Genomic DNA, 25,280 nt, shown 5'->3' on the forward strand with positions numbered 1-25,280 from the left:
GCCAGATTTGGTCTGTAGTGTGCAGCTTACCAAACTTACATCCTTGTCAGGCTTACATCTTCTACAAGAAAGAACTCGTGCCAAAGGACTAGAGTTCATGAAAAAACATATGTTTGGTATTCTTGAGGCCCTAACTATAATCTTAATTAATTTATTATTTTTTGTCAGTTATGGGGCTTGAATTCAGAGCCTGAGCGCTGTTCCTGAGCCTCTTTGTGCTCAAGGCTAGCATACTACCACTTGAGCCACAGCACCATTTTCGGTTTTTGAGTGGTTAATTGGAGATAAGAGTCTCATGGACTTTCCTGCCTAGGCTGGCTTTGAACTGCAATCCTCAGATCTCAGACTCCTGAGTACCTAGAATTATAGGTATCAGCCACCAGCGCCGGCTGCTATGTATATAATCTTTAGCATGAGAGGGGAAGAAATGGAGGGAGGGAGGGAGGAAGGGAGGAAGGAAGGAAAAAAGGAAGGAAGGAAGTGTTAGGTTTTTAAAGTAGGTAGCCGGTAAAGGAGAATGCCACGTGGTATTCAGGCAGGAAAGAAAGTTTATTACCGAACTGCTGGCCTGTGGCCAAGATGATCCATGGCCGGAGAGAAGGGAGAGAGAGAGAGAGAGAGAAACCCCCACCCAGCCCTGCCTTATATCTAGGGCAGGGGCAAGGGGTGTGGCCAGGTGGATTAGGATGTGACCTCAGGGAAAGGGGAGGTAACTGCCTCCAGGTCTGCAGGTTACCCAGGTAACTGGGTGGAGACTTAATGAGGTGGGGGCATCTACATGGAGCCCTCAGGGAGAGGACCTAACATTCCAGCCTTTTAATAGTTATGAAAAAGGGTGAAGACTCTCTCTGGCTGCTTCCTGCTGGCAAGGGGCGTCGGCATTAGGGGTAAAAGGCAGAAATGTGGCCTCTCCTGGAGAAGGCGAGCAGCAGGGTCCCTTGGTGGTAGATGCCAGTCCTTGAATGAAGCCTGGAAGAAGTCTCATGAGGCAGGGCTGGACAAAAAAAAATTAAGGCAAAAGGAAGGGCTTAGGGCACAAAATTAAAAATTGGATGACTTGGTTAGTTCCTATACTCAGGTATGGACATTAGATGGACAAGCTACTATCTCTTGATCCCCTGGCTCTGATTAATTTTGAAAGGGCGAGACAAAGTGACTCCATTTAGGATGTGATCATTCTCCTCTTACTCCACTCCATGATCCTTGTTCCCGGAACTGGCTGAGTTCCAGGGGTCTAGGTGCTGTTGCTGGGATGGCTTGCCCCCATTGACATTCACAGCGGTTGAACTCAGGGCCTGGGCACTGTCCCTGAGCACTTCTGCTCGAGGCTAGTACTCTACCACTTGAGCCACAGCTCCACTTCCAGCATTTGGCTGGTTAGAGATAAGTCTCTTCAGCCATGCTTCCAGCCTGGCTCTTTGCTGGTTAGCTGGGAGATGGAGTTTGAGAGATATTTTCTGCCCGGGCTGGCTTTGAACTGCAATCCAAGGTGTCTTTGCCACAAAAGCCCTTTTTTTTTTTTTTTTTTTTTTGCCAGTCCTGGGCCTTGGACTCAGGGCCTGAGCACCACCCCTGGCTTCTTCCCGCTCAAGGCTAGCACTCTGCCACCTGAGCCATAGCGCCCCTTCTGGCTGTTTTCCATATATGTGGTGCTGGGGAATTGAACCGAGAGCTTCATGTGTAGGAGGCAAGCACTCTTGCCACTAGGCCATATTCCCAGCCCACAAAAGCCCTTTTTGATTTCCAATTAAAACAACAAGGAGACCAAGGGGACTAGAGCTTACCTGTACCTTGTCAAGAATTGACCAAATACTTGCCAGAATTCTGCAATGACAAAACTCAGTCGATGTGATGAGTTTTAGCACAGATATATAGCTAGATGGACATACTAACAAATGACATTTACACAGACATACACACTGTGCACATAGGTTTTACAGCATGCAAAAATGAATTTTAGCAGTAGAGTCTTTTGGAATTCCAATAGTAAATGACATTGTTTTTTGCCCAATATTTTAAAACCACATGGTCGGTTAGAAAGACAATTTTGCTAGCAAACAACAATTTTCAGATTATAAAATGGAGAAACCATATTTTGATAAACTCCAGTGGGATGCCATGTTGAGGGGGGTGGCAGGAGGACACAAACACACTAATAGAGAACACGTGGCATGGCATAATGGCGCCTGAGCTGGTGCCTGTTAAACCCAATATCCACCACGTGGTCAATGCTAGAGAAAAGAACTTTTAGGTATCTTTGCTGACAAAGCACATTGGTGGTCAAGCCTCAGTATCGGAGGTCTGTGAAAAGAGGCAGCTTTGTGAGCAAGGCACGTTATCAGGATGGTACGACTTGGAGTTTTTATAAAGTAAGCAAGTAAGTAGGCAGATGAGAAAGGGAGAAAAAGGAAGAGAGAGAGGAAAAGAGAAAAAGAGAGCCTGAATATAAGTGACTTCTGACCATTTACCATTGCAGTGGCCAAAACTGTATCTGTTTGAGTATTTCGAGCAGGCCTCGCTGCACTGTCAAGAGGCGTGCTAGCAGGGTCCCGGCTCGGGTGTGACTGTGATGCAAAACCCAAAAAGCATGGGAGGGAGGCGCCTGGTGAGTGGATGAGCTTACCCGGCAGAAGCGGCAGAAGCGGCGGACGGAGCGGCAGAGAACCCGCGCAGCAGCAGTTTCACTCACCAGGGTAGACAAGTGGTGTGGAGGTGGAGGTGGATGTGGAGGCCAGCAATGGTATTAGTGAAAAGTGCTGCGTGGCAATTCGCAGCAGTTCGGTTCGCGGAAAAAGGGCCGTCAGGACTGGGGTACTCCCAGAAAAAGAAGAAAAATAGATGGGAATTCTGCCTGTCCTGACTCTTAAGCCCCATCTGAGTCATGGCACCATATATGTTAGGTTTTTAAAGTAGGTAGCTGGTAAAGGAGAACGCCATGCGGTATTCAGGCAGGAAAGAAAGTTTATTACCGAACAGCTGGCCTGTGGCCAAGATGATCCGTGGCTGGAGAGAAGGGAGAGAGAGAGAGAGAGAGAGAGAAACCCCCACCCAGCAATATCTAGGGCAGGGGCAAGGGGTGTGGCCAGGTGGATTAGGATGTGACCTCAGGGAAAGGGGAGGTAACTGCCTCCAGGTCTGCAGGTTACCCAGGTAACTGGGTGGAGACTAATGAGGTGGGGGCATCTACATGGAGCCCTCAGAGAGGACCTAACAGGAAGGAAGGAAGGAAGGAAGGAAGGAAGGAAGGAAGGAAAGAAGGGAGAGAAAGGAAGGGAAGGGAAAGGAAGGGAAGGGAAGGGAAGGAGGGAGGAAGAAGAGAAAGAACAAAAGAAAGAAAGAAAAGACAGACAGAAAGAAAAGACAGACAGAAAGAAAAAGAAAGATATGGATGCTATACACTGACCTCAAGTGATGATTCACTTCCCCAGGGCTGTAATCCACCTCATCTTTGAGCTGAAGTCATACTTTCCTTTGGTGGCAAATCCTCCAGTCAGTGGCAAAGAAACACCTAATCTCCCACTGGTCAGAAAGAGAGGGCTGTATGTCTTCCAGCTGTCAGAAACCAGAATTCTACCAGCAAACCTGAACAAGATAGGAATGGGGTTCTCACCCAGAGCCTCCAAACAAGATCCCAGCTGACTGGATTATACTTCATGAAATCTTGGGCGGAGAATCAGTTAGGAACATGGTCAGATTTTTGATTTATCAGACTATGAGATTATAAATGTATGGTGTTTTAAGACACTACGTTTATAGCAATTTGATGCACATTAATAAAAAAATTTAAAAAACCTTGAATGGTAGATGGTTAGGAACCACAGAAGGAATGGAGGGGATCTGAAAGCAAGTAATCCAGCAGCTTGCAGACCATATCACAACTTTCTGTTCACTTTACACTCCAGATGCTGTGGGCACATATGACTCACTGGGTTTTCTTAATGGCTGTAAAGAGTTCATCAGCTGTAGGAAGAGGTTTTCTTTGTGATGATCAGGGGATGTTAGGAATTCCAGGTAATTGCTGCTGGCCTTGTTGAGGAAGGCCTTTGTTTATGAGAGGTTGTACTCGCCTTTTCCTTACAATTGATTTTGTATCTCCTTTGGTGTTTGTTTTGGAGGAACAGATACTAGGAAGTGAGGGCTGCAGAGAAAAGCCCAGGGCAAGTGAGCTAGGAATGCTGACTACCAAGGAATATTATTGCCAAAAGCTTGGTGAATGACTGCTGCTACCTGTAGCAAATCCTATAACCACCACACATGGAGTGGCTAAGACAAGGAATGCTTACAGATAATGGATGGCCCAGGCCCCAATAATTGCTTTTAAAAACCTAAACAAGAACCCAGAAATCTTTACCACTTAGCTTTTAAAAAATCCATTATTTCTTCCAGACAGAAGCACTTACAGGAGCAAAATGGCTTATTGCAGGAAACATGTCAAGTAAACAACAGAATGACAGAGTTGAGCATCAAGAACCTCAGGATCAAACATTTGTGAAGCTAATAGATACCACACATGAGATGCTAACCCCTTGGAATGCATTTTGAGTGCTCCTGCACAATCTGATTGTGGTGTAATTACCAGCTACTCATAATGGTTTTTCTTCCCAGAGTTTGTGCTACTGGAGGTCTGTTTCTATTAGCTAAAACAGTAAAAATAATTAGGGCTGTTCAGGACATTTTTGCAGTAATTATCAAAGGTAGAAGAGGCATACAGAACTGAGTAGGCTGTGTATAAAAAAGTATAGCATTCAATTTTCCTGATAATCAATTCAAGCTAAATTGCACACAGCTTTCTAACTACATCAACAAAATGCAATATAGACAGTTGTACCACTGATAGCATTTCAATGATTACCTAATTTCTGAATGAGGAATGAAATGGGGAAACATTAGATTTGATCCTATTTTTACTATAGCAACTGCAATTAGCAAAGAAACAAACAGCTTCTGATATTTAGGGAAGCTTGTCTATACAGAATGATAGTAGCTAATAAGCATAGAAGTAGTTATAAAAATAAAAATGTATTATTTGCATGATATACTGACAGTTTGGTGAGGAGCAAATTGATGCTATAAGCAGACAGTTCAGAGCCAGATATTGATATGGCATCTTAGTATCACCTCCATATTACTTATTAATAAATCCACTCAAAATTAGCAAATATGTGGGGATGAAGAGGAGGGTACTTTTTACAGTTGCAAAACATGGCTATACTCATTTGGCATTTGAATGTATTGTTGTGCAAAGTCACAAGACCACCACCAAGAAGACCACCGAGACTCAGACATTCTGAAATGCAAAAGCAAGGCAAGGCTTTATTTAAGCGAGCTGCAACTCGGGCCTCGTCCTACCCACCGACACAGCGGAGGTTAGGAGGGAGCCTCAAGCTGTGATTACACAGGGCTTATAAAGGCAAAGAACAAAGTTACAACAATCAGCTGTTCAAGCAAGCAAGATTAGGATACAGGTACAAATCTGATTGGCTCAGGGTTCGATTCTAGGGATGATTAGAGTTAAGCATTCCCAGTGGTTAGAGTTCTAGACCGACTGGGCCCTAATAGGCTTGTCCTGGGTCTGCTCACAGGGCCTGCTTATCTCAGGTTCACGTGGTAAAGTGGGGTTCACGTGGTAAAGTGGGGCCCGACTTCAAAGTCTGGCACTTCATTTCCCCCTTTTTCTTTTTGGTACCTTGGGAGCCAATCATGGCTCCATTCTGTCCATTTCAATGGCTTGTATGTCTAGGGGATGATATAGAGGTAAGGCATGGGCCAATAGGGCCCAATGTAGTAACCAAAGGGCCTGTCACCATTTCTCACAAGTACAGTCTCTGGACCTCTGTTTTGCAAGCCTCTAGTTTATCCTGCCTCATCTTCCCAAAAACAACTCTGGTCCCTCGGTTTTAAAGGGGGGCTGATGGGTGAAGATCATCCATCTTCTGTAACTTCTTCAGGCTGACTCAGGGGCGTTGACCTTACCTAGCCAGGAACCTATAACCTTAGTCTACTTCACCAAGGGACTGCAGGATTACTGCAAACTGAAAATTAACTTTCAGCTATACAGACATACCATTAGCTGTATAGTGTTTAGTATCCAAATGTAAGCAACAAAATAATACATAAACTTCTCAGCTGTGCTCTAAGGGTGGGGTGGCTATACCCGTATTCCTGAGCAAGCCCAAAACTACCTAAAATAAGGGGGTCACCTCACTTTGGAGTGAGCTGCCAAAATAACATCAACACTAGCCATGGTAGTAAGGAAAGAAGGCAAAAAGAAAATTATAACAATATTCAGTCTAACTTTCTTTTCTTGAGGTGAAGGCGAAGTGGCTGAGTTGGGTGTTTGGAGACCTCCCATCCACCACGGTAGTCGTCATCCAGGGCAAAGGGGTCAGCTGGCCTGGCGTGGAAGCAATGAACCCAAGTGGTGATGCCGTCTAGGGTTCCTTCCTCAGTGGTTCTAAGGATTTCAGTCCCCTGGTCTGAATAAATGGGGGGTAGGGACAGAAGCAGAATCATATAATGCCTTAAGTTGGGGTCGCATTCTTGTGCACGAGCTGCAAATAATCGAGTTTACACAAAAATTCAGCATCATCCAAATCAGCAAGCAATTCAGTCTGAAGGCTAGGGATAATGGGCGGGGGTACCTGTACATTATTTCAAAAGGAGTAAAGCCAAGCTGATAGGGAGAATTTCTTACTCTAAGCAGAGCAAAAGGAAGGAGTGATACCCAGTCTGCGCCAGTCTCTAAGGCCAGTTTAGTTAAGGTCTCTTTTAGAGTCCGATTCATTTTCTCTACCTGTCCTGAACTCTGGGGTCTATAAGCACCACGCAATTTCCAATCCGTCCCCAGTGCTGCGGCTATTCCCTGACTTACTTTTGAGACAAAAGCCTGTCCGTTGTCTGACCCAATGGTAGATGGGAAGCCATATCTGGGTAGGATTTCTTCCAGGATCTTCTTAGCCACTATATTCGCAGTCTCATGCTTTGTTGGATAAGCTTCAACCCATCCTGAAAAGGTTGTCTACAAAAACTAGCAAATATTTGTATCCAAATTTTCCAGGTTTAATTTCTGTGAAATCTACTTCCCAATACATGCCTGGCCTATTTCCACAGAGGCGAGCTCCTTTAGTAATCTGTTGATTGGGGGCATTGGTAAGCTGACAGGCCTTGCAATTTTTAACAATATCTTCAATAAGTTGATCTCCTTTCTAATTTTCACTTTGGAGTGTCGGAGCAAGTCCTGCATTTTTCAGGTTCCCATGTGAGAAACTCAGTGGATTCTCTTAAGGATCCCCTTACCCAGCCCTTGTGGCAGGATAAGTTTCCCTTCACAAGTTTTCCACCAGTCATTGTTTCCTTTTCTGTCCAGGGGTTTTGTGGGCAATGGGAATTTTCTTTATCCACTCCAAGCCTTCTTGGGAATACTGGTACAGGAGGCAAAGCTCATGGCCCTGGGTCTACTAAAGTCTGTTCCCAGAACTCTGACTTGTCTGGCTGATTTAGGCACAGGGATTTTCAGCACAGTCTATGTGCATCTGACAGCCAACGCTTGCTCTCTTTTAATATGAAGCCCAGATGGGTGACTTCAGGTTTACAAATTTGTGCCTTTTAACATTCTAGTTTGTAAAAGCATTTTCCTGACTGGCTGGGGAACTGATCTCTGATGACCTAAAAAGTTCCCTTTGCAGGCTTTAACAGATCACAATAAGGACACAATCTCAGGTCTACAAGCTTTCTTTCCTAAACAGATGTATCAGCTTAAAATTCTCACTGCCAGTCAGAGCTTTGAGTAAATGCAGGGGGTTGAGATTTTATTTTATTTTATTTTATTTATTTTTTTTTTTATTTTTGGCCAGTCCTGGGCCTTGGACTCAGGGCCTGAGCACTGTCCCTGGCTTCTTCCTGCTCAAGGCTAGCACTCTGCCACTTGAGCCACAGTGCCGCTTCTGGCCGTTTTCTGTATATGTGGTGCTGGGGAATCGAACCTAGGGCCTCGTGTATCCGAGGCAGGCACTCTTGCCACTAGGCTATATCCCCAGCCCGGGGTGGGGGGGGGGGTGAGATTTTAATCTATCCTCTCATTTGACAAACTTACCCTTACTAACCACTATCACAGATGACTGGCAAGTTCCTGCCCAGTAGACAGACATGGGCATTGGAAAGGCCTGCTTATGAACTATTCTAGGACTTCCCGGCTTTGATTAACTTTTGAAAGGCCAAACAGGAGTGACTCTAGGATCTGACACCCTCTCTGCCATCCAAGCAGTGGCTTACTGCCTCTGGATGCTCCATCACTTTTGTCCCAGGAGGAGTGACTTTCCACTGGACTTGGACTCAGGGTCTGAGCACTGTCCCCCAGCTCTTCAGCTAAAGACTAGCACCCTACCACTTTGAGCTCCACACAACTCCGTTCCCAGCACTCTGCTGGCTGATTAGAGACAAGTCTCTCACAGGGACCTTTCTTTGCCCGGGCTGGCTTCGAACCGCAGATTCAGATCAGTGAGTCTTATAAGGGGCCACTTTACTCCAATTAGAAGCAACAAGGTGGTCCACACAGAAGTAGTTTTTAAGCATGCTCTCTTACCTGGAACTTATTAAGGGTCAGTATTAGATCTCGACAAACTTGTAGGAATCACCTGTGCTTCTCTGTGGGCCTGCTGGAAACGGTTACAAAAAACCTACAAAGAAGCTGGAATGGCAATTAAACATTTTGGTAGCCATAATTCTCCTTTTCTCACTTTGCAATAATTATTTAGGAAAATTTTACTTCCAAATTTCTTATCTAGAAATGTATTCTTGATTTCCAAAGCCTTTTTAACACTAACACAACATTTTAGCTTTTATCTGCATCGGAAAAACTGAAGCTCACAGGCATTCTGAAACCAGGTGCCACCCTTTGCCTACAGGCTGCTTGTTTCAAAAGAGCCTTTTTTTTTTCTTCAGTCCCAGTTACTGCATGGCATGAAGACCTTTGAATTTTTCCTTAATGCAAGAATTACAATTAGAAATACTTATCCATTCAGCTTTCCAATATATTAGTGAGAAACATTGGCCCATTTTGCCATTTCTTCCTCCATACATAGAGTTAATGAGAGTTTACTTCTATCCCCATTAGTTTAATATATATATATATATATATATATATATATATCCTTTTAAATCCAAATTTCTGACATGTAGCTCTGATTTTTTTTTTAAATTTTAATTAAAGAACCCTGAGAAATCCTTTAAAGCATTTGGTAATGCCCAAACTTGATGACCCTTTGACTTTAAACTTAAACTTAGTTTTGCAACATACTGCAGTCTTGAACATGTTCACACTCACACATACACACACACATACATTTTCAAAAGATCTTAAAGCGTGCAGAATAAGCATCGGCCGTACATTTTAAGACAAAAACCTTTAACAAATGATTTTAGCATTCTCCAGCCTCATTTTCCAGGGCTTGATAGTTTTGGTAAAACATTTTTAGTCTTAGTAAAACATTTTAGCACACCAAACAATTTTCTGCTTAAGAAGGCTGGGTGGGGGTCCCCCTAGAGTTCTTTTTTGCAGACATTCTCACTGATTGACTGATTGTGGGCTGTTACCTGTACATCTTTCCAGTGAGCTAAAGTCAAGTCCAGGGGAGTGGAAGGAACGTTCCCCATCATCCGTTTGTCAGTCAGGCACAGCGCAAGAAAGAAACACACAAAAATAATCACAGGCACAAAGACCAGACAACACTTACAGACAGACTTAGGGAGATGTGGCTTACAGGTTCGACTGTGTCTCTCCTGCCCCTGTGAGGGGGCAGACCACACAGTCTCACTGTGTCTTTCCTGCCCCTGTGAGGGGGCAGACCACACAGTCTCACTGTGTCTCTCCTGCCCCTGTGAGGGGGCAGACCACACAGTCTTGAGGCTCTCTCTCTCCTGTTCCTGTGTAGGAGCGGACCAGACAACCCCAAATATAGAGTGGACTGGACGGGCTCCCGTTAGAAAGGCCTCCTGGTCCAGTCCTTCAGGTTCAGGGTGGTAGTGGGAAGCCTTAGCCCCCTGTGGAGGGCTTGAGGTGTTCCCCCAAGTCCTCCAGGACTGCCCATACGAGCATGTCCACTCTGACTGGTCCTTCACTACCTACAGGTTCAGATTCAGGTGGCTGTTCAAAACAGAAAACAAAACTACAAATTACACAGACACACAGAATGAACAGCACTATTTTCTTACCTTCGGAGTCTGGGGTCTCGGGGGTCTCTGGGGCCATCCCGGACAAAACCCCAAATGTTGTGCCAAGTCGCAAGACCACCACCAAGAAGACCACCAAGACTCAGACATTCTGAAATGCAAAAGCAAGGCAAGGCTTTATTTAAGTGAGCTGCAACTCGGGCCTTGTCCTACCCACCGACACAGCGGAGGTTAGGAGGGAGCCTCAAGCTGTGATTACACAGGGCTTATAAAGGCAAAGAACAAAGTTACAACAATCAGCTGTTCAAGCAAGCAAGATTAGGATACAGGTACAAATCTGATTGGCTCAGGGTTCAATTCTAGGGATGATTAGAGTTAAGCATTCCCAGTGGTTAGAGTTCTAGACCGACTGGGCCCTAATGGGCTTGTCCTGGGTCTGCTCACAGGGCCTGCTTATCTCAGGTTCACTTGGTAAAGTGGGGTTCACGTGGTAAAGTGGGGCCTGACTTCAAAGTCTGGCACTTCAGTATTAGCTGATTTTCTTACTACTAATGCTATGTGACTCCTGAGGTAATAATGCTTTATAAGTTATATATTAGAACCTGAATTATGGTCAACATAAAGACCTGATTAGGTTCCACCAATAATAAGTAATAAAAATAAAGGACCAAATTGTGACAGTATCTGAAAACAGATGTGGTTTTTGGATGTGGGACTTCTATATGACAATTGGCATGACCTTAAAAAGATTAAAGAAAAAAAAACAGACAAGGGCAACAAAGAAAAGAGAGACTAAATAGGCAGAAACAAATTTAATACAGAGCATTTGATTGGATTTTGGTTGAAAAAGATAAAGCTTAAGAAACTCAGTGGGCCTCGTGACTATTCAGATAGCAGGCATGGTCCCCACAGGAAGTAGATGGCAAACTGGAAAGAACTGAATCATGAATCATTTAATGAAGAGACTATTGATAGACATAAGAAGGGCTAAAGGAAGCAGTAGGGAGGGTGCTGAAGCACTGGTAGCATAATAGGGAAGTTGTATCTACTCCTTCACCAGGCTGGGATGAGAGCCTAGAGCAACTAGAACTGTTGAACAAAGTGCTACCTATCAAGTAACCAATACCACACCAATAATCTGATAGGAAGTCATAGAGAGAAATCACCTAGGCTCCCACCCAGTGCATCTTGCTGATGGTCCTCATTGGCCTTTAGGGCTTGTGAACCCTTCTCATTGGCTGGCTCTGATTGGAAGTCTAGCTGTGGCAGTGTGTAAAAGTCAGTTTTTCAGGGATCAGAGCAGAACAAAGGTGGATAAAGTATCTGGAAGGGAGAGCTAAGGGAGATTAAAGCACAGCTGGCTATTAGAGTGGATTAGAGAGCTATCATTAACTGCTAGGTATGATAATGGTGGTGTAGTTATATCATAGAACGGCCTTAACTTCTTGTTATTGGTGTTGTTGTTTGAATGTATGTTGGATTATTAGAGGATGAAATGTCATGCTGTCTCATTCGTTCTGAAATAATTCAGCAAATATGGAATTAAGGGTATAGGATTTTCCCCTTTACTGATGTCAGGCTTTGCATTTCAGACTCCAATCTTTTTTATCACCTGAAGAAACAGTTCTTGTTTGCTTGACCTAAACCCAGTTGATCATGGTAGATAGCAAGAAATGAATCTGATGAATACACCCCTCTCTCAGTGATGGTCTTATTTCCTGGCTGCTTGATACACACTGTTACTATAAAGACACCTATCGTGGTGCTGTTTCTTTACAGAAAGGAAAATTATCAGAGATAAAAAGAGGTATTAACTAAAGGTAAAGAGATCAATAGTCCAAGAAAACATAAAACCAAAGGAGCAAAGGGTTAAATGCTGTTTTCTCATTTAGTAGCTAAGAAAGTAAATTTGAATGTAGAATTGGGATTACTAGCAATAAGAGAGGGCATTGAAAGGAAAAGGGTACAAAAATGGAAGCTTTGATTTGGTCAGTGCACCCCCTATGCCTGTATGAAATATCACCCTGAATCCCACTAATATGTATAGTTAATACATGCTAATGAAACCATTTAAAAGACAAACCCCAAATAAGCAAAGTAAAAGAAATAATTAAGAATAGAACAGAAATAAAAGAACAGAAAATAGGAAATCAACAGAGAAAAATCAACAAAATAATTTTTCTTAAGTATCAATAACATTGATAGGCTAAGAAAAAAAAAAAGGCCAAATACAGTGCTCATCCTTGTAATCCTAAATATTCAGGAGTTGGAAATCTTGGAAAGATCATGGTTTGAGGCCAACTCAGGAAAAAAGTTCCTATGATCCTATCTCAACTAATGAAAAACTGGGTATGGTGGCATACACTTGTATGCCTGGCTATACTGGAAGCACAAATAAAATGATTGTGGGCCTGCCTGCACAAAAAAATTCAAGATTCTACTAGAAACAGTGAAAGAAAAAAAAGGCCAGAGGCCTTTTGAGTACCACCACCACCCCCTACAAAAAAGAAAGAAAAGATAAACAGAAAAAGGAGATAGAAGGCACAAAAATAAAAATACTAGAAATGAGAGAGGAGATTTCAGATCCTAGGGTCTGGTTTAATGTTGCACAAAAGGAACCTTCTAATGTTACCTTCTACATCTCCACCGTTGGCAGAAATCCCCTGAAAGATTTGTATCCATGAAGTTGTTGTGGAAACTCGATATGAGAGGTGAAAGCTGCTCAGTCTCAAGGAGATGTACCTTCTTACCATTCACAAAGGCAAATGCTACAGTTGAAGCTGAATCGAAAAAGACAAGGTCCTGGGGATTTGTTTTGAAATCTGTTTGTGGTGCCCTCTAATGACAGCTCATGGGCTTTAATGCAGCACTCAATTCATTCCACTTTTATATTAATTGCTTTGCAGCATACAATCAAAGCACAAATTGTGTTTTGCATTTATTTTTAGGCAATATGAATAATATTTGAGCTTTGGGGATTTGTTATTCATCTCACAGAAAAGGTAATATGCTCTTCTCTTTAGGTATGTCAGATTTGTTAAATTTGTATAGATGACTATTATTAATATAACAGGTTAAGAGGATTTTTCTTTGTTGTTTTCTTATCTTTTTGTCTTGTTTGTTCATTTATCTGTCTTTGGAGGGACAAAGGGTGAACAAATGCAGCAGTGGTACTCAGTAGACACTATATTGAAAATGAACTATACAATTTGTGGGTAGGAACAGGAGGGGAAAAACTGGGAGACAGCAAGGAAAGAGGTGACATAGTCCAAAAAGAAATGTACCATTTACTTGACTTTTGTAACTGTAACTCCTCTGTACATCGACTTTATAATAACAGTTAAAAAGATATATAATAGGTTATTCTGTTAAATTTGTATTAGTAAAATGTTATTAATATAATACTGTAGACATTGTGTCTTTCTTGAGATGGCCTGGAATATTTTTCAATACCCTCATATGTTTGAACCTCAGGAAAACTTGGAAATAATGGTTCCAATGAATTTCTCATATTAATCAGACTTGTGGTTCTTTGATAATGGAAGTCAATAACAATAGAGGATTGTTATTGCTCATCATCTGACTTATTCTTTAAAACTTGATTATGATCTTACTTCTTAATATTAAAAATGGCATCTTCTTGGCCAGTAGTTTTTAATTGAGGGTACATATTAGGTGTACCAATGTGAAGTTTCATTAAAGTAGTCACTACATTCTGACTTAGTCTCTTTGTTTATTTTTAGTGCACTCCAGGTACAGTCATAATGTATGCTTCATATGCCCATGGTATAGCACAGACATCACATTGTAAAGTTGTTATATATAAAACACGCATTCATTCATATTTATTATATCAGATTTAACATGGACTGACTTTGAAAATTGGCTCATCACTGTCCTTACAAACATTTGGTCTAAAAATTTTCTGGGATGGCCTTATTATCTTTACCTTGCATGCCATAGAAACAACCAAAGCTCTCTCTCAGTCACTGTGTTCTTGATAGGAGTTCTTCTCAGGCCTTTTGCTTTGAAAGTCATCTGTAATCAATTTGCCTCTGCTGTTAAAATCTTTATCATCTGCAGATAGCTTGTGTTTTTCTCCAATGCTGTCCTGAAGGCTGCAATAAGACACAGGCCAGTTTGTGTCTCAGAACCTCGTGGATGTTTTGGAAATCTCGGGAACAGAGGTATTTACTTGTGACAGGCACTGAAGATGACATTTGGTGCAGACAAGCTCTTCAGATTGGCCCCAGAGATTCCACCTCAGGATAGACAACCATGAAGACTTAAAAAAAGAATGTCCAGCTGAGCTTCCTTAGGATAGCTTCTAGAAGAGAAAAATTAAGAAAGGCCTCATCATAAATGAATGTTCTTGTTATACCTATATAAACAACCAGGCACACCTCTTCTGTTTTTCTTATTAGACTAGACGTGATTTATATTTTAAGGGGCTTAAAAGTCTGATAAAGCCAGTCACCAGTGGCTCACACCTGTAATCCTAGCTACTCAGGAAGCTGAGATCTGAGGATCATGGTTCAAAGACAGCCCAGGGAGGAAAGTCCTTGAGACTCCAGCATTTTTTTTTTTTTTTTTTGCCAGTCCTGGGGCTTGGACTCAGAGCCTGAGCACTGTCCCTGGCTTCTTTTTGCTCAAGGCTAGCACTCTGCCACTTGAGCCCCAGCGTTTTCTTCTGGCTGTTTTCTGTATATATGGTGCTGGGGAATTGAACCCCGGGCTTCATGTATATAAGCGAGCACTCTTGCCACTAGGCCATATTCCCAGCCCCTCTTTGAGACTCTTATCTCCAATAAACTACTCAGAAAAAAAAAAAAAGCCTGAAATGACTCTTTGGCTCAAGTGGTAGAGTGCTAGCCTTGAGCACAAAGAGGCTTAGAGACAGAGCCTGGACCCAGAGGACTGGCAAAAAAAATTAAAAGTCTGATAATGATTTATGGTTGAATACACTATGGCTTCTAGTTCTTTATAAATGATTTCTTGTACAATTTCTTGGTTTACCAATTTTATATAAATGAGATGGAAAGACCCAGCTTCTAACATCCCTAGTTCCTTTTGACTTCCTTGAGGCAGAAGAATAGTTAGAGGGTGTTGGGTGGGGCCGGGGGTAGGGGGGGAGATTCAAACTAGGTAGTTAAGAAGGAAAGAGAGAAATTTATGTTGGGTTTCGGAAATTGGTCCAGGACACTAGAAAGCAAGTGTCCTTTTTTTCTCTTCTTCTGGGATTCGAAGAAAGGAATATTTCCACCTGTGCAATTTAACTCTTAAAAAAACAGTATAGCCCTGAAGAAGCGTTAACTCCTAGTAAAAAGAATTTGAGATATATTGATGTTCTTTGTCTACACAAAATGCCTATAATTCCTAGATTATTCCTCCTAGCATTGTTTAAAAAAAATTCCCAATGGAAAAATTAGTGGAAAGATAGTTTTTTTTTTTTTCTCCCAGAAATTCACAGCTCACTTTTGGCCATTCTTAAATATTAATTCTTAAATATTTCCATCTGCTTTTATTATGATTTTCCCCTTGCTTAATTCATCCCAATTAAGATCACTTACTCATTTAATAATCCATTCGGTTTCTCAGGTAATGAGGTAATGAGTATATTTTGTTCAAGACAAAAATAAAATAAACTAAAATGACATCCAAAATGTACTACCAAAGGAAGGGACAAGGCCCGAGGGCATGCACCCCTCTGGTGGTCATTTCTTTTCCTGACTCGCTGTTTGACCCACACTCTCACCTACCGGGCATAAGATTAGAGGACTATGCCTGGAAGTGTCATGATAATGGAGGAAAATGCCGGGCCCTTGGCTCATGAACCTCATGGAAATTTCTGGAAATAAAATACAGGAAGCTACAAAAATACAGAAAAATACAAAAAAAAAACTTGTCATAAGAGCTTGTTTGAAATGATAAAGGCTCTTTTAAAAAGTTTTAAAGCAGCTCTTGCCATAGGCCATTTTGTTTTGGTTGTACTTTTTAAATTATATCCCCTCTAATTATTTTAGTAGCTCAGAGTTCAGTTTTATTGCATTTCAGATAACAATTTTCAGATAATAGTTTTCTTGTTATCAGAAGTTGCTACTACCTTTATTCTTAAGGTAGACTTAGTTCAGCATTTTGGGTGGACATATTGTAGGTGGTACTTCATTCTCCCTAATTTTGTTTCCCGAAGTTTCCATGAAATATATGTGCAAGATGCCTGTCATTTCCCTCTATGGTCACAGTATTTTTAGGCACTGTCTTCTAATGTGCCACAGGCTAGGTGAAGTATGGAGCAGACAGCTCCTCTGCTGTGGAGCTGCATGACTAAGAGCTTCCACTGTAGGACTCCACTCTTCCTATCTCAGCTGTCCACCTACAAGCAAACTAAACTCTCTTAGCCTTGGTTTTATTATTATTATTATTATTTTTGGCCAGTCCTGGGCCTTGGACTCAGGGCCTGAGCTCTGTCCCTGGCTTCCTTTTTGCTCAAGGCTAGCACTCTGCCACTTGAGCCACAGCGCCACTTCTGGCCGTTTTCTGTATATGTGGTGCTGGGGAATCGAACCCAGGGCCTCATGTATATAAGGCAAGCTCTCTTGCCACTAGGCCATATCCCCAGCCCCTAGCCTTGGTTTTATAACCTGGAAAATGGGCATGGTTGTTGTGAAAAAGCCAATGCTTAAAAGTTAGTTACTATTATTATTACTATATTATTCTTTTTAGCCACTGGGAAAATTTCATTCCCTGACAGATCTCCAATGCAAATGTCACAGAAATGTGTGAAACTATAAAAAATGGCAACGCTTTAATTTTTTTATGCGTGTGTCAGTATCATGAGATGAAGTCAGGGCTTCACTTTTCCTCTGCTTTCTTGCTCATGAGAGGGAAGAGAAGAGGTTGCTCTACCACTTGAGCCACACCTTTAGTCTGGCTTTTAGCTGGTTAATTGGAGACAGTCAAGGACTTTTTTGCCCAGGCCATCTTTGAACCCAAATCCTCAGATCTCAGTTTTCTGAGTAATGAGAATAACAGATATGAATCACTGGTGCACAGCTAAGGCTTTAGCTTCTTAATTAAAATATTAAAGTTGGCCAAGTGGTAAACTTATGATTTGACAGATACATACTATCAAATTTTCTTGGTAGAAACTGTCAGTGAAGACTTTAGAAAGCACAACTTTTACGCAGAAAGGTTGGCTAGCAAGTGATTGAATGACTAAGTTTTGGCGATGCTCAGTCTAGAAGGTAGAGTTGAGGGATCTTAAGGTTTCAATGAGATTCTCAAGAAAGTTTGATGTCAGTTGAGGGGGATTTCTTTTCTATTTTCTTTCTGACCTCTACTCTAGTGTGTCCTTTGGATAAATGGGCAATTTATTAGCATCTGTTTCTTTCCCATCATTCCTTTCTCCCCAGTTATCTTTCTGTCGTGTCCATATATAGAAGCCAACCCTTTTTCACATGGCTGGGCTGTGTACAGTCAGCTTATGGGAATGAGTTTTGTTTGCATTTCTGTAAGCGAGAATAATCTCTTATGTGATCACCGGGAGAGACTTTGTTCCCACTAAGCCCCTCTACCACACCTTCCTAGGAAACCTTAGGTAGTGTCTCAACTGCTTACAGATCGGCCTGTGGCTGGGGAGCGTCTTGGGTGAGTCACAGTTTGCTCATTGGTCATGTTTCACCTTCTGGAGATTGCTACCCTCCACAAGTCCTTAGCTCAGCCTACAAGAGCTTTGCAAAGACCCAAAAGAAACTCATACCCTTCTTCAAATCCACTCATATTAGTGGATGCCCAGGGAGTGAATAGACAGCTCCTTATAACCAGCTTCAGTGCAGCCTTTCCTCCCTTGCTGGGCTCTTCTGGCTGGTCAATGCTTTCTTGTCACTATGATATGCCCTCTTCTCTCCATGGGTCTATTCCCAGAGGACAAATAGATAATCTTCAACAGGGGCACTGTTTTTCTGTCACCCAGACTAGACTCCTGAGGTTATTTTGCTTTGCAATTTAAAGACATTCCAAGATTTTCAAGGAGCCATGTGAGTTTGCTTTCTGGGAGAAAATTCTAAATCTCTCCATTGGAAGTGGATCCAGTCCCACCCTGAGTCCTTCATGGCCCCTCCTGATGCTCCTGAGAGAGAGAAGGAACTCCTGAGAGACAGAAGGAAGAAGTGTAAGCAGAAGAATAATGTGTTTTTGTTGGCTCGAGCCGACAAAATATTTGAGCCAAAATATTTGTTTTTGTTGGCTCACATATTTGAAGTGGACCTTTGGCCGTGTGGATGGGTGAGCCCCTGTTCTCATCGGTGACTGTGCCTTCCTTGTCCTCAGGGATTGGCTCTTCTGCATCTATATGGTTGGAAGGAAAAGTGTTGTCAATGCTACTTCTGTGGTCTTGGGCTGGTGGTCTGCCTGTTGGCTGCCAGCTCTTGCCAAATCTGTGAGCAGCTCAGGTACACACCACATCATCTTCACACCGCTCCCGTGGCCACCCTGGCTAGTTCATTCCTACTCTACTTCCCGCCATGGTGGCACCTAGGGCTTCAACTGGAAGCAGATGGTATATACAGAGTGAAATAATTCAAAGGAGATTCATTTACAAAAAGACCAATATAAAGAAGTAGAGGAACCCCAACGATTAAGGAAGAAATTTAGGCTGGCAGAAATCTAGGGGGGCTTATAAACCCCCATGAAAGAAGTAATAAGCTTTGGTGAGTACATAGCCATCCTGAGGTATCTTTGTGGAGAGTCCAGAAAAATAAGCAGCCTCACTCTCCCTTTTCTGCTCTCCCCTTTCCCTCTCCCTGTCACTCTCTGGCCTCCCTCCAGGTTTTCCATTAGAAGATGGAAGCCAGAATACCTGGAAGTCTGCTGATATAATCCTCCTGGCCAGGAGCAGAATAGAATGGCAAACAAAATACTAGATATACCCAGAGTCCCTGAAGTTCATAAAGATGACAAAACAACAAGTCTCCATTTTGGAAACGTACTTAAAATGTAGCAGGTGGCACATGTGTTAGCCACACTGTATATTCGCTGTGCCTGCTTGGAGTTTGGCTTTTGTTTTGGTTTCTTGGGGTTTTTGTTTGCTTGTTTGTTTGTTTGTTTTTGAGACAGGGCCTCACTATATATACCAGAAAGGCCTTGAACTTATGCTCTCTTTCCTGGGTCTCTTAAGTGCTGAGATTACAGATAGGCAAGACCCAATATGCCTGGCTGTGATAGTGTAAATTACTTAGAAGAAAAGAGTTCATGTTTCCTTATAATGTTGTTCCAGAAAAAATTGTGGGGCTTTCCCCTTTATGATGGGATGGATACCTTCCTAGAATTTCAGGCCCAGGACCATGGCAGAGGGCTCAGGCTAGGTGTTTCATTGTTTTGTTTTGTTTACCATTCTTGTAAATGGGGTTGGAACTGCCTACTTGAAATTCTATGTTCTTTTTGAAAGCTTTCCTATCTACTCTGATTCCTTAAAAATCTGAAGACAGTTTAACAGAAGCCAGAGGTAACTTTCTAATGCACACCTTCATTATTCTAGGGACTAACTAGTGAGTCTTAGGAGTTTTTGTTTTCCAGTGGCTTTCTGATCCAATGTAGAGCTAAGGTATGTGTATTTTCCGCTTTCTGGGCCTTCCTTCCACACCATTTAGGCTGAAAGTACCAGACTGCTTCCTGGCTGGCCTCCAAGGTCTCTTTCTGTCTTGGTTCTGCTAAGCTGGCTCTTGTGGCAAGAGTTCACAGCACACTCTGTCAGGCAGTGTATGCACACACAATTACTGGAAGTAGTATCTCCAAGTTTGCTCCAGCATGGTCTGGCCTGTCAGACCTCATTCTGATTTTCCTCCTCTGCTGCCTTCTGCAGAAAGGTTGCACAAGCTTTCTGCATACTTGATGTGTTTTCTGTCTTCCAATGTTAAGCAATGGCCTATAAAACCTATGGCATTAACCAAGTTAAAGTCATAATAAAGACTAGCACAAAGTCCAGAGTATTTATCCTATGCAGACCTCTCTAGGGTTCTCCTGTCTAATCAAACAGAGTTTAAATATCACTCCACCACCCTCCATGCTGGAGATGTTTTACCTGAACTCTTTCTCCATGTGGACTAGCTACAGGCTATTCTCAGCTAGCCAGTCCACCTGTTTTTCCCGGGGTCTGTGAAAGCCCTGGAGAAATGACATTGGAATTTTCCAACTGCTGGAAAATCCAGTGCTGCTTTAACAAACATCTGGGGTCACCCCACAGGAGATCTGTATGACTCTACATGCAGCTTCTGAACACAATCTCAGATGTTAAATTTTTATTTTTATACTTTAGACAAGACCTAGCTTTGTAGATGAGGCTGGCTTTGAACTCACTGCTCATTGCTAATGCTCAAATCAACTTCCTTAGTGTCTAAACAATCTCAAGTGTGTGTGTGTGTGTGTGTTCTGTCTTTGCTGAAGCTCCTTGAAAGATAATCCAAAAATGAAGACATTTCAGATTATCTGTGAGGTGATGCTCACAAACATGGTGATTGAATAGCCAGTGAGATATGAAAGGGAAAACAAGTTGGGATTGCAATAATGAGCAGTTCATATCAGAGTGACCAGGGTTCCTTCCTACTGAAAGGTGGGAGACGGGCTCTCTGAAAAGCTTTGAGAGCAAATCCCGCAATTGTTCTACTAGGAGGTAAGGAAGTAGGGGAATTTATCTTTAAACCTTTACCCATCTTAGAGGTTTGAAGATGGATCCCGGTTTTAATCCCCTTGGCCTCCTAGTCATTGTCACTAGCACATTTAGATGTTCCTGCAGACAGAGAGCAGCTATAGCAGAAAGAAGTCTGGCCCTTCGGTGACTATGGGAATTATCTGTCCTGATCTTTGAGTTGGGTCCTTTTAACTTAGTTTTTCATTCCCGCCCCCCAAAGCATAATTTTCTAATGTTGTGGATTTTTTAAATATAAAACTTTGAATCTTTGAAAATTAAATAGTTCTTCCCACCAAGTTACTTTTCATTGTGGATAGGATAGGAAGGAAAGATTTGAGAAGAGAATCTTGTTTTGCCATTACACATCACTGTGTATGGGGTTATGATCTACTCCACAGAAAGTGCTTGTCTCAGCTTAGGGTTGGTGGCTCATTCCTTTAATCCTAACTACTCAAGAGGCTGAGATATGAGGATTGTGACTTAAACATCAAAAAGTTGGAAGTAGGGCTGGGGATATAGCCTAGTGGCAAGAGTGCGTGCCTCGTATACATGAAGCCCGGGGTTCGATTCTCCAGCACCACATATACATAAAATGGCCAGAAGTGGCACTGTGGCTCAAATGGCAGAGTGCTAGCCTTGAGCAAAAAGAAGCCAGAGACAGTGCTCAGGCCCTGAGTCCAAGGTCCAGGACTGACCAAAAAAAAAAAAAAAAAAAAAAAGAAAAGAAAAAGAAAAGAAAAAAAGTTGGAAGTAGAAGTGTGATTCAAGTGGTAGAGCTCCAGCTTTGGATACAATATCTTAGTGACAGCACTTAGGCCCTGAGCTTAAGCCTCAGGACTGACACACACACACACACACACACACACACACACACTCACTCACTCACAATCTTGGCACTTCACCCTCCGGATTCCATTATGTCTACATATACATATACACATTTCCCTTCCCACTGATATGAAAAACCATGTGGGTGGAGCACCATTTCTCCTCTGTGGATCTGACTGTGTTACTGCTGGTGCTAACGTGTCCATCATATGCTCTGCACGAAGGAAGAAGAGAAAGAGGAAGTTTGTTGGCCTCAAAAGTGGGCAGAGCACAGACTACTTCCTTTTTCTTTTCCAGTGTTTCAGGGACTGGGTCCACTCCTTAGTGAAAACCAAGATGCTGGTGTGACTCTGAGGTACAAAGCAGTGACTTCCCCAGCTTTAGAGGGCCAGGCTCAGCCTCTAAACAGCTGGAGAGAAGTTATCTCTGTTTGGGTGCTGTGCTGCAGGCAGTGTGGAGAGAAGAATGAAGCTCCACATGACCTTTTCTGCCTGTGGAGATTTTTGCAGCTTTAGTCAGCTAGGAGTGCATTGGCAGTGGGAGCTGCTTCCTTCAACAGATACCAACAGATGATGGCGGGCCTAACTATGAGAGAGATGGAGGCAAGGAGGATTTTGGCTGAAGGACAATTCAGGAAAAATGACACTGAGACCTCATCTCAATAATTTAGCTGCATGTGGCAGTCCACATCTGATTCTTGCTATTCAGGAGGTATATATTAGAAGGAGCTTGGTCTAAGGCTGGTCTTGGGCAAAAACACAAGACCTTTCCCTCAGAAAAAGAACTTAACTAATAAAAAGAGGGTGGAAGAAAATATTAGCACACCTGATTCATCTACTTGGCAATTCCAAGGTTGTTTTGCCCAAGGAGTATTTGGCTTGCTCAAGACTCAAGTTCCATATGAGCCAGGGATTGTGAGCCTGCCAAACGGGAGTAGAAGTAAGTCTGAGAGCACAGGGGTAACCCTTGGACATCCCAGGCCTGGCTGCTTTGAGTAACATTCTGAAAACAACCTTTACCTGCTTCACTATTTGACAGTTATAAAATCTGTTTCTCTTCCTTTACTTCTATTCTTTGCTGCTTTTAGTACTCTCCAAATATAGATCAGTAGCACAAAAGACATCAGTCTCCAGCAAGCTGAATAAATAGTTTCCTAGAGATCAACTCCCATGTGAGCCTTAAGCTAAAAGCAGCAGGTGTCACATGTAAAGTGACTGTCCTTGGTGGAGCTAGCTCGGGTGGGCCTGCATAACTCTGTGGCACCTCTGGCTGATCTTCATGAGACCTTCCTTCCTCCTGAGCTCCAAGTGTTAGGCAGTAGCTGTAATGATGGTGATTAGTTATAGCAAGTGCTTATTAACCAACTTGTTCTATTTTACTAGCACTCTACTTAAAGCAATTGCAGTGGGGTAAACTATGAGCTGTATTTCTTTTAAACCTTTAGAGAACACATTAGTCAAGGCTCTACATTTTTTCTTAAGCAAGAAATTGTTTCCATTGTCAGAAGGAAATGGAGTTCTATTCTCCCAAAGCCTAGGTACTTAGTCTGCTGAACTGGATTAAATTATTTTCTTCTACTCTTCCAAGAAATGACACTAGTTTCTCAAAGGTGTTCTATAGTTAGTGATAACTAAGACCTAATAATGAGAAATGGGTTTGATTCCTGACCTCTCAGAAACATTGTGATATGATTTCTATGAAAGGAAAATGTGAGTAGGCCTCCACTGGACCTTTCAAGTATTCTGAATATCTTGCAAAAAGAAATGTAATTTCAACATTGCTGTAATGATAGACATGCAAAGCACCACATTCGAATATTGCAAAATCCAGTGCCCAAAACTCATTGAACTCAAAGCCACTGTAATATTCACGTACTCTGTATATAAAAGTACACAGTAACGTAGAGTTGTTTATATTGTCAACTGAATAAAACAAATGTAATTTAATGGAATGTCTGTCAACTAATGGAGCAAGGACCATCTGGCTGAAGTAAAGGAAGTTTAATTTGAAGAAGTTCAGAGCCTGTGGAATATGAAAAGTGTTCTAGACATTTTCAAAATAGTTCATCACATTACACATTGTTCGCCTATATCCTACTTTTTATCCTTCTAATAAACATAGCATAAAAAAGAACATAATCAGTCTGATTAGTATTTGGCTGTGTGTGTGTGCACGCGCGCGTGCACATGTGTGCTTGGGTACATACATGCCTGTACTTGAGCTCAAAGTTTTTTATTCTTGCTGGCTTTTTTTGCTCAAGAGCTGGTGTCCTACCACTTGAGTCACAGCTCTACTTTGCAGCTTTTGCTGGCTATTTGGCGATAAGGGTCTCAGATTTGTCTGCTTGATCTGGTTTAAAACTGAGATTCAAGTCACCTGAGTAACTAGGATTATATGTGAGAGCCATTGGCACCTGCCTAGTACTGAATTATAGATGAAACAAAAGAAAAAAGAGGGAGATGAATAGAAAAGCTAGAAGTTAAAATAAAAAAGGAATGAAAGACACACAGGACAGGGACCAGGGACAACTCTCGCTAACAGTTTCAAGACAAAGTGAAAGCCCAATCAAAACATGCAGGGCTCCCTTGCTTTAGAAATAAGGAGATAATTGCAGAAAGGCATGAGGCCAGGCCATTAAACGGTCCCAGTAAGTGACAGTAAGTTAAGGAAAACTTAAATAACGTTGATGGAGGCTTAAGGGAAAGTAGAAGGGAAAGGTTGTGCACATACAGCCATTCATGAGCTTAGACAGTTCATCTTTATTTAACAAAGTATTGCAAACAAAGTATAGTTAGAATCTCCACCAATGTCACCAATCAAATAGGAACAGACTCAAATATTTGTAGAATTGGATGTAAATGCAACTGGATCTTTTAATGACTTGAAGGTGCTAACTAGAAATAGGATGGAGATGATTATTTTGTTGGTTATTCCATGAGTACATTTAATGATAACACCTCTTTTTCTTACAGCTTACATTTATTTTATTTTCACTGTTTGGAAACGAAATATTCTTAATAGTTGTGTGCATTGGCAGCTTGTTTTCCAGTTGATGGGATTTGGGGAAGTCATTGGACTCTTGAGGTCTCTGACTTCATCAATGGACTGATCCCCAATGATTACATAATATGGTGGCATTATTGTGGGGAGGGTATTGCATGAACCGTAGAAGGTGTAGCTTAACAAGCAGGAAGCCACTTTCTAGCCACGAAAGTGCACCTTTGGTTCTGCACCTTTCTCTCATGCTCTACTTCCTGGCCTCCACTTGAGTTCAGCAGTTTCTTCTACATTCTCCTGCCGCCATGATACTGTGTAGCACCACAAGCCCATTTCCATGGAGCAAGCAACCCATGAGCTGAAATTAGAAATGATAAGCTAGCAATTCACCGTTGTTTTTTTTTTGTTGTTGTTGTTTTGTTTTTTGTTTTTTTTCCCAGTAATGGGGCTTGAACTCAGGGCCTGAGCACTGTCCCTGGCCTCTTTTTGCTCAAGGCTAGCACGCTGCCACTTGAGCCACAGCGCCACCTCTGGCTTTTTCTATATATGTGGTACTGAGGAATTGAACCCAGGGTTTCATGTATACAAGACGAGCACTTTTACC

General features: G+C 42.2%; 1 long non-coding RNA gene across 1 annotated transcript; it reads right to left on the bottom strand.

The window, feature by feature from the left end:
* Window positions 1–261: 261 nt before the first annotated feature.
* LOC125367452 lies at window positions 262–21,966 on the bottom strand. Its single transcript, XR_007214089.1, has 3 exons — window positions 21,956–21,966; window positions 21,724–21,728; window positions 262–389 (listed from the first exon to the last, which is right to left on the bottom strand). It is a non-coding gene; the product is annotated as an uncharacterized LOC125367452 (long non-coding RNA).
* Window positions 21,967–25,280: the final 3,314 nt, after the last annotated feature.

The sequence above is a fragment of the Perognathus longimembris genome, chromosome 19 (genome assembly GCF_023159225.1).
Source record: "Perognathus longimembris pacificus isolate PPM17 chromosome 19, ASM2315922v1, whole genome shotgun sequence".
NCBI lineage: Eukaryota > Metazoa > Chordata > Mammalia > Rodentia > Heteromyidae > Perognathus > Perognathus longimembris.